We start from the raw sequence: 7,986 nt of genomic DNA, 5'->3' as shown, positions 1-7,986 counted from the left end.
CGGGCAGGAGTTTCAGCAGTGTGGTAAGGATGCACCAGCTGGGGTAGCTGAGCAGCGATAGATTCAGTAAATCCCCCATGCTGGCTTTCCTCCTAACCTTTCCCCAGCTCCGTCCCGCGCCGGTGTGGTTTACATGCCTTCACTGAAGGCTGAGCGGCCTGGCCTCGGCGGTGGCGGCCCAGTGCGCGCGTGGCCGCTTCTGCAAAGCAGCTGAAGTGCTGTAATTTCATACTCCAGCTGACGGTGCAGGAACTTGTTCGTCTGCCTGTCTGTCCCCTAGCGTAGGGGTGGCCCTGGCTGCCAAAGGCACTCCCAGAGCAGTCAGTGGAACTGAATTAGTGTTTGCAGTGTTTGGGAAACATTCCCAAACGGAGTACTGTGTAACTACCTGGGTAAAGCACAGCTGGCCCCTTTATACTTCTGACTTTTGGACTGGAGAAGTCTTCTGCACTCCTATAGCCTTCTAAGTAAGGCTCCTTAGGCACCTTACCTTCACTCTGCTGCTCAGCTTTCTGAGAAACAGAGATAACAATATTGACCTCCTTGGTAGAGCACTTTCTCATTTTTTTCTTTTATGAGATGTATTACATAAAAACTGATTGTTAGGTTTTGTTCAGCTATAAAAAGTCCTTAACAGTGGGGCACGGTATGTTATCAGCCATAAAAAAAGCCCTTACACTGAACTTTAGCATTTAGGGATAGACCTTTGTTCTGCTTAGTTACTTATAATCTTTGGAGTGGTATGACCTGGGTTTGGCTGTGGTTTGGGGTTGTTTTGCTGCTTTCTGTGTGCATATGTATCATGTACATATGGTTGACTTTTGCTTCTATTAGGGCCAAAGATCACTTGGTTTAGCTTAATGTACAGATGTCAGTTGGCATTAGTCGAGTGATTGGCCTGTGATCTGCCACTCAACACATTTCCTCTGAAATATAGGGGAAATCAGTTTCCCAGCAGACAAGAAACTGAGTAAAAAACCCACTGTACCAAGAAGGACTGTGATCCCCAAGAAATAATCTGCCTTCCCTTCAGCATACACTCTATGAATGTTTTACGCTGACAGACAGATCTTTTCCGTTCATTGCTGATAGCCTTTTCCTCTACCATAATAACACATTATTTCCTTCTCTGTAGCCTGGAAGACAAAAAGGAATTCCTTTTTGTCTATAGGGCAGTTGAAAGCTTTGTCTCCAGCCTGAGCAGCATGGTGCAAGGGTGGCAGTGTTGAGGAGTGCTTGAGTTCATGGCAGATGGCATCTGGACACAACAGAACTCAGGAGCCTTAGGGAGGTTCCTATTTATCAGCATTTCCTATGTATGTCGGGAAGATGTAGACCGTCAGGAAGACATTGCAGATAATACTAGTTCAAAGTCAAGATCATAGCAGAAGCAGCAAAGGCAAGCTCCAAATAGTTCTCCATGGCCTAATACTTGTTGTTCTGAAAAGCAATGTCTGGAAATGCCAGAGGGGTGTATAAAGTGTGGGGAAGCCCTGCTGCTGAGCTAGGTGATACTGAGCCTCAGCTCTCTCAAGCTACAGTCTCAGGAAGTAGTGGTGGGACAAAGTAGTGGTGTGACAGTGTTTAAAACAGTGATGACTGAGGTTTAGAAAGGATTCAATACATCCTGCCAGCCTGAGCTGATGTTCTGATGGATGTTAACTATTCAGGGGAGACCAGAATAATTAACCGTTCTTTGTCTTAACAGATCACTTAAACAACTGGAGCTGGGCAGGCTCCCCATAAGGCTCTTTAGGAATGTGAACCCAGCAGCAGGGTGGTTTTGTTAGGGACTAATCAACCCATTCAGGTAGAGATCAACTCGAAGGCAGCAATTTCCTTGGGGGGTAGAAGAGAGTCAGAAATAGCACAGAGAGCCAAGCAAGCTCACATGTAGCTGGAGGAGGCCCCAGCTATGTGACCCCAAACAAAACCTGAGGGAGGGATTTTGGGCACAGTAGTTTCAAGCAAAAGACACACAGAATTGCAAACAAAACTCCTTCCTTCTTGTTTGGCCTTGGTTTTAAAAGTTCAAGGACAAAGGGTTTGTGCATTCAGTGTTAATCAAGAGCAGTGTTGTAAGGAATTACCGACTCCATCAGGATTCTTATCCCAATGGAACCAGCCCAAAATAACTCTCGCCCCAAACTGATTGGGGCTGCATAACTGATATGGGCTGAAAATAATAATGATTTATATATTTCTTAAGAAAAGTTCTTATTTTAAGGAGAGTTGAAGACAGCAAAGAGTTGGATAGGCTATTATTCTCCAATCAATTCAATTTTTAAGTCTTACTTAAAGAATGCTAATTTTAAATGAGATATTCTTCTGATCATTTCTACAATTGAAGGGATGTAAATTCACATTCGTAATGAATGCTTTTTTTTTTTTAATATTTGATTGCAGTAATCCAAATGATCCTATTTAATATCAAGGACAGAATTGGTATCTATTTTTTGATAACTGCTTTGCATAGCATACTCCATACAGTTAAAATTTTTTTGAGAATGATTTTAGAAGGCACAGCTCTTTGGTAGAACAGTCCTGGTGGGAGGCATGAAGAGGCTCCTTCTGCAGACAGAGTGCTGGAAAGCCATAGTGCTACAAGTCACAAATTCCAGGTTCTTTGTATTTTGTCCTAATGATCTTTTACTGCCTTGTTCTAATCTTGAGCATCAACTGTTCAAACTGCTAAGAAAAAGATGTACTCATTATACCTGTTGTCTCTTTTTAGTTTTCACCTTACCCTGTTGTCAGAGACTGCAGGTCGTAGTTTGATTCCCAGTCTTCCTGTCCAGTTATACCTTCTGAAATCTGAAAACAGCCTCCTTCAGCCTTGCAAAGTCCATTTGATTGGCTTTCCATCTTCAAGGTGATGAGTTTGAAACACTACAGTCTCTAGAAATAAAATTAAATCTTCGGTTCTCAGGACTGTACATGTGAAAAACCTGGGGAAGGACTCTTGGAGGGCTATTGGCCAATGCAGTTCAGCATGATAAAACTACTTAGAACTATTTAGCTTTTGTATGGTAATTACATGCACTTAGAGTCAACGAGAAAGTGTAATAAAGGCTATTTGTTTCTATGTCTAATATGAATAATCCTCATTAACAACGTTACAGAATATGGAAGAAGACAAAAACCAGATATTACAGATATGTTGATGATAATAGGCTGTTCATAGCAGGAATATTTTTATGTGTTCCATGTGGTAATATATAAATATATTTCAATTGAGCAGAGTTTTAGGTCATATATAGCTTTCTTAAGATTTATAAAAAGATCAAGAATCAGATTTGCAGAAAAGCAGCAGTTGAGTGTAATGCAGATGAGAAGCAACACTGTCCCCTGTGACACCTTCACGTATCCTGAGCTAAAAGTTACAGCTAGCCAGGTCTCAGGTGGTTACAGGGCAACTGTGTACCTGCTAGCCACTACAGTGCTTTATCACAAATTATTACTATTCAGGCACTATGTTGCCTGCAGTTTGTAGATACTGGAAGAATTTTAAGAGCGACATAGTCAGAATTTCTCAGTATAAGTCCAGGAGCCAAACATTTCACCTCTATCAGAGACTTGCTTCATGACTTCAGACAAAATATCCACTCTCCTTTCATTCTCTCTGTAAACAAGGGCTAGGATTTGTGTCTTGTGGGATGTTGTGAGATTAATTCTTTCTTGTATGCGTACACTGTTTTGAAGGTGGAAAAGTCCAAGTCTTGCTTCACAACAGCCTTGCAATTACAGTACAAGTGGAGCAGATCCCATCTCTCCTCAGAAAGGGGCAAACAGCTTGGAACTCAGCAAGTACTCTGTCCAGCTAGAACAAATACAATTTTGCAGTCCATTGATTTACATTCACAATACCAAGTTTTATTTGATTTATTTTTTTAATATCTATGTGCCACAACACCAACTCTTTTTTTCCTTTTTAAATGAATTGTCACTGGCATGTGGTCCTCATTAGTTGAGACAGATTTCCAATAATATAAGACAAAGAATCAGCAGGCAAACAAAACAGGGCCATTTTGGACAGCACTGATGATGCAGGCCATAATTGTTTTCTCCTTATGTGAGAGAGTTCAGGATTTCTGAGCCTATTGGACTACTGTATAGATGCATAGACTATGTAGGGGGGCCTCATACATACACATTTAGGACCAGAATTACACATCTGCATCCCAGGTGTTGTTTTCATAACTCTTAACAAATAATGGTAGCAAATGCTTGACCTTTATGCGGAGAGAATTCTGTCCTCCCTTGTGACTCCCCCTGCACTCCCCTAGCAGCATGTGCTGCCCAGCACAGGCCTACAAAGCATCAAGTCAGAATCCTCCTGGTGTTGAAACGCTGGTGCTGAAGAGCGGATCCTGGTTTGGGATCTTCTCCACAGAGCCTGGTTTGGGACCTTTAGACCAACTGGGTATGTACCCTTCCAGCTACCCTTTAGCTGGTGTATGGGTTGCTGTCACTGATTATGACCATGACTAAATAGTACCTGCCACTACTGAATGAGCAGAGGAGCCTGAGGCAGGAGGGTACAGGTGTTGTCTCACCCAGAGAAAGTAGGCTATTGCAACTGCCACAGGCACTGGGAGAGGTGGGGATGGCTGGGAAGGGAGGAGGGAGAAGGGAGAAAGAGGAGTAGCCACTGTCGACTGGAGCCATGCACTGATACCCTCTAAACTGTTGGAAGAAGGAAAGATTCTGGCTGACAGTAGAAAGTACACACAATACTTCAATGCTGCAAAGAGAATTTGTCCTATCAGTGATTACAAATATGGGGAAACTTGCATTGTCACTGCTCACTCCAGCTGGTGCCTTTGGGTGAATGGAAGATCAGGCTGTCAGGCTGTCAGCTCCTATGAGCACTAACTTTCCTCTGAAAGGAAGGTGGCCATTTTCCCAACAATGGCCCCAACTCTTTCAGATACAACCAGTCAAGTCCCATGACATCAAATATTAATCTGGCGCAGAGCTTGGGCTGTCCGAGCACATTTTATAACTAACAGCATATCAAATCCTTTGGACCTGATGACATTCACTCTTTTTTGTCACGTCAGTCAGTTACTTTAACCCAGATTCTCAGTCGATTCAAAGGAAAGAAAATGGGGCTTCAGAGAACTGACTACCGCAAAAGTACTTTAAAAAAAAATGAACTGAAGGAAGGCAGGGCCGAAACTCATCACAAAAGATCCCACCATAAAATCAGGAGAGCACACATGGAGCCTTAGATGACCTCACAGCAAGAGGCTGTGTTGCTGTTTTGCATACAGTTTCTCTGCAGGGGCAGACCTTGGATCATCCCAAATCTAGTCTCTGGGATTTAAGTTAGTTAAGAGCCTTGGGCCTGATCTGTTTGCATAACAACAGTTATATTCATTGTATAATGGAATTTCTGTCTTTATAACAGACATTTCTAATACTGTGAAAGCAAACTAAGTTCAGAAATCAGATTTCCCAGGTGGAGCATGAAAAGGCAGGTCCAAGGTACTGGTCTCTTCCAGTGGTTGCCACAGGCCCTATAATCTGGCAGAGAGATGCCACCTTCAGAGGGACTCTGTGTCAGGCAGGTCCTGCTTACGCTGTCCCTAGCATTCAGAACCGGCATGGTGCTTTGATTCACCTCTGATTTTGCAAGGAAAAAACAACTCCTAAGACAGTTAGCAGAGGGCTGAGCATACAAGCATAGCACATTAACAAAACCACTCCAATTAGCTGGGAGTGGGGGCAGGGAATGACAAAAATTAGAAGAATTTTGCTCTTCTCTGCACAAGCCTAGAGACAGTGAGAGAAAATTATAACTTGACCCTAAATTACTCAAAGGAAGCAAAGAAATAAAATATAGGCTAAAGAAGAATCCTTCCTAATAACCTGAACTAGAAGCCAAAGCACATTAACATATGAGCACTGGAAGGTTCAGAGAAATAACTGGAAGGGAATTGCACTCCTATAGCCATGGAGGAAAATATAGGAATTCACTTAACTCAGTAATATACCTGGCATGCCTCAAGAAAGGGAAAGTTTTTACACTGTATTAGCACCACTCTTGACCTTATCATGCACAGAATAGATGGCTCAAGGAACAGATAAGGAATAAGAGGCAGCTTTTTTAATGGTCAGAGGGATTCTGCCAAGGAGTTTTCTTTCAGAAGGTGTTTCTAAGTGGGCTGGAGTGCAAGAAAGGGTTGGAAGCCCAACATGATCACTCTTGTTTGCAGAATTGCCTACTAAATGTTTAGAGGCTACTCCAGCTGTGGAGAACAGTGTGTTTTCTTTAAGACATCAGCATAAATTCTTTTGAGTGTCTCCCCAATCCTTGGAAAACTGGTAAGAACCTTTGATATTTCCAAAGTTAGATACAAGTACCTGAGCCTGAACTGTTTGTATTTAAGAACAAAAAGTCAGCAAATAAAGAAAAAATAGACCTGAACATGTTGTTAAGGATGTGTCAGAGAACTCATGATGTCATGTGAAAAGCTACTTCTATGGCAATGGAGTGCAAGATCCAAATGCATTGCTAAAATTTAAAAGTAATTACTGTCTGGAAGGATTGATAATCTTGTGTCTGTTCTAGCAAGTGTTTAAACAACCAAGCACACTCATCCACAGGCCATCTTAGTTCTTACAGCTTCAGCAGCAAGGACAAAGGCAAAATTAGCACATGGATGGGAAGACCCTCTCAATCCTTGATATTTCCATTACAGGAGTTTGCAGCATAGTAGTCAGTGCAGCAGTTATTCTGCAAATGGAGAGCTCTGGTCTAGTGCTGTCAGTCTCACACCCACTGTTCATGAACACCTACATTCCCTTTAAAAATAAAATCGTAAGAGCTGTGAATACAAATGTGCAGAGATTTTACTATTTAAAGGGTTCTTCTGGAGAAACTATGTCAAATATGTAGCTCTTTCTAAAATGCCAGTGATGCCCAGGATTACTCGTTCTGCAACCTCTGCTTTCTGTGTCCAGCCAGTAGATGAATGAATCCCATGTGGAGCTATCCCTTCTCCCAGCTGCCGCTTCCTGCCATGCTCTGCTTCACTATTGCTTAGGCAAAAGCATTTGCCCAAGACTGGAAATTGCATGGGTTTCCAGCTGGCAACTTTAGTGGTTGCCCTGAGTGATCAAAGCCAGTGGCCTGGGGATGAGCAGCAGGAGGTGCAGGAAGCGTGATCGCTACCTGAGAGGGGTGCTCCAGAAAGGGAGAAGCAGCTGGAGGGACAGTGCTGTGGGCAAATGCCACCCACCCTGGGAGCGCAGCTTTCTGGAGCTCTGATAGCTTCAGACAAGTGCGGTCGCAGATTATCACGTTGTGAGGAGTTGTGGAGTGCAAGGGGAGTGAAGGGAAGGCAGGATGATGGAAGATGACAGTGGATGCACTACACCAGGCCTGTAATAGTCTTCAGAGGTTCAGGTGTCCCCTCTATCAACCCTCTGCTCAACATATGTTGGTGAGTTTTAGTGGGCATTTGCGCAGTTGTCAGCTTTCTGAAGAAGTGAGATGACTTCCACTTATGCATAACTGTTATTTAAGGAAAGCAGGATGTTTGAACAGGAATGAAAACATCAATACCTGACACCCCTTTCACCAAGTAAGCCAAGGGCATGAATGGGATGTTCTGCCAGTCTCAAGGCATTAAATCTTTCTGCTCTGACTTTACACTAGCTCCGAGCTGTTGTCAGAAAAACCATTAGCTGCTTACATCCAGATATTAAGCCAAATCCTGGCTCCAGTGAGGCCAGTCATAAAACTCAAATTGATTTCAGCAGCAATAGAAATTAGTCTCCTAAGCAGAGGTGAAGAGAGAGGAGTTGCATGGCAGTTTGCTATTGCCAAACAGTGCAAGTTCAAGTTAAAGTCAGTAAAGTTTGGGACATTTGAAACTCGGTGTGTGAGTGTGCATACAGCACCAAGGCATGGCAGTGTGGCACTAGGAGACCTAGTTTTGGTAGCTGCTGGAAGTGATTTCCAAACTGTCCTGCAAA

This window comes from Myiozetetes cayanensis, unplaced genomic scaffold (assembly GCF_022539395.1).
Source record: "Myiozetetes cayanensis isolate MyiCay16 unplaced genomic scaffold, myiCay2020 scf2-11, whole genome shotgun sequence".
NCBI classification, from domain to species: domain Eukaryota; kingdom Metazoa; phylum Chordata; class Aves; order Passeriformes; family Tyrannidae; genus Myiozetetes; species Myiozetetes cayanensis.
This window is presented reverse-complemented; position numbering follows the sequence as displayed.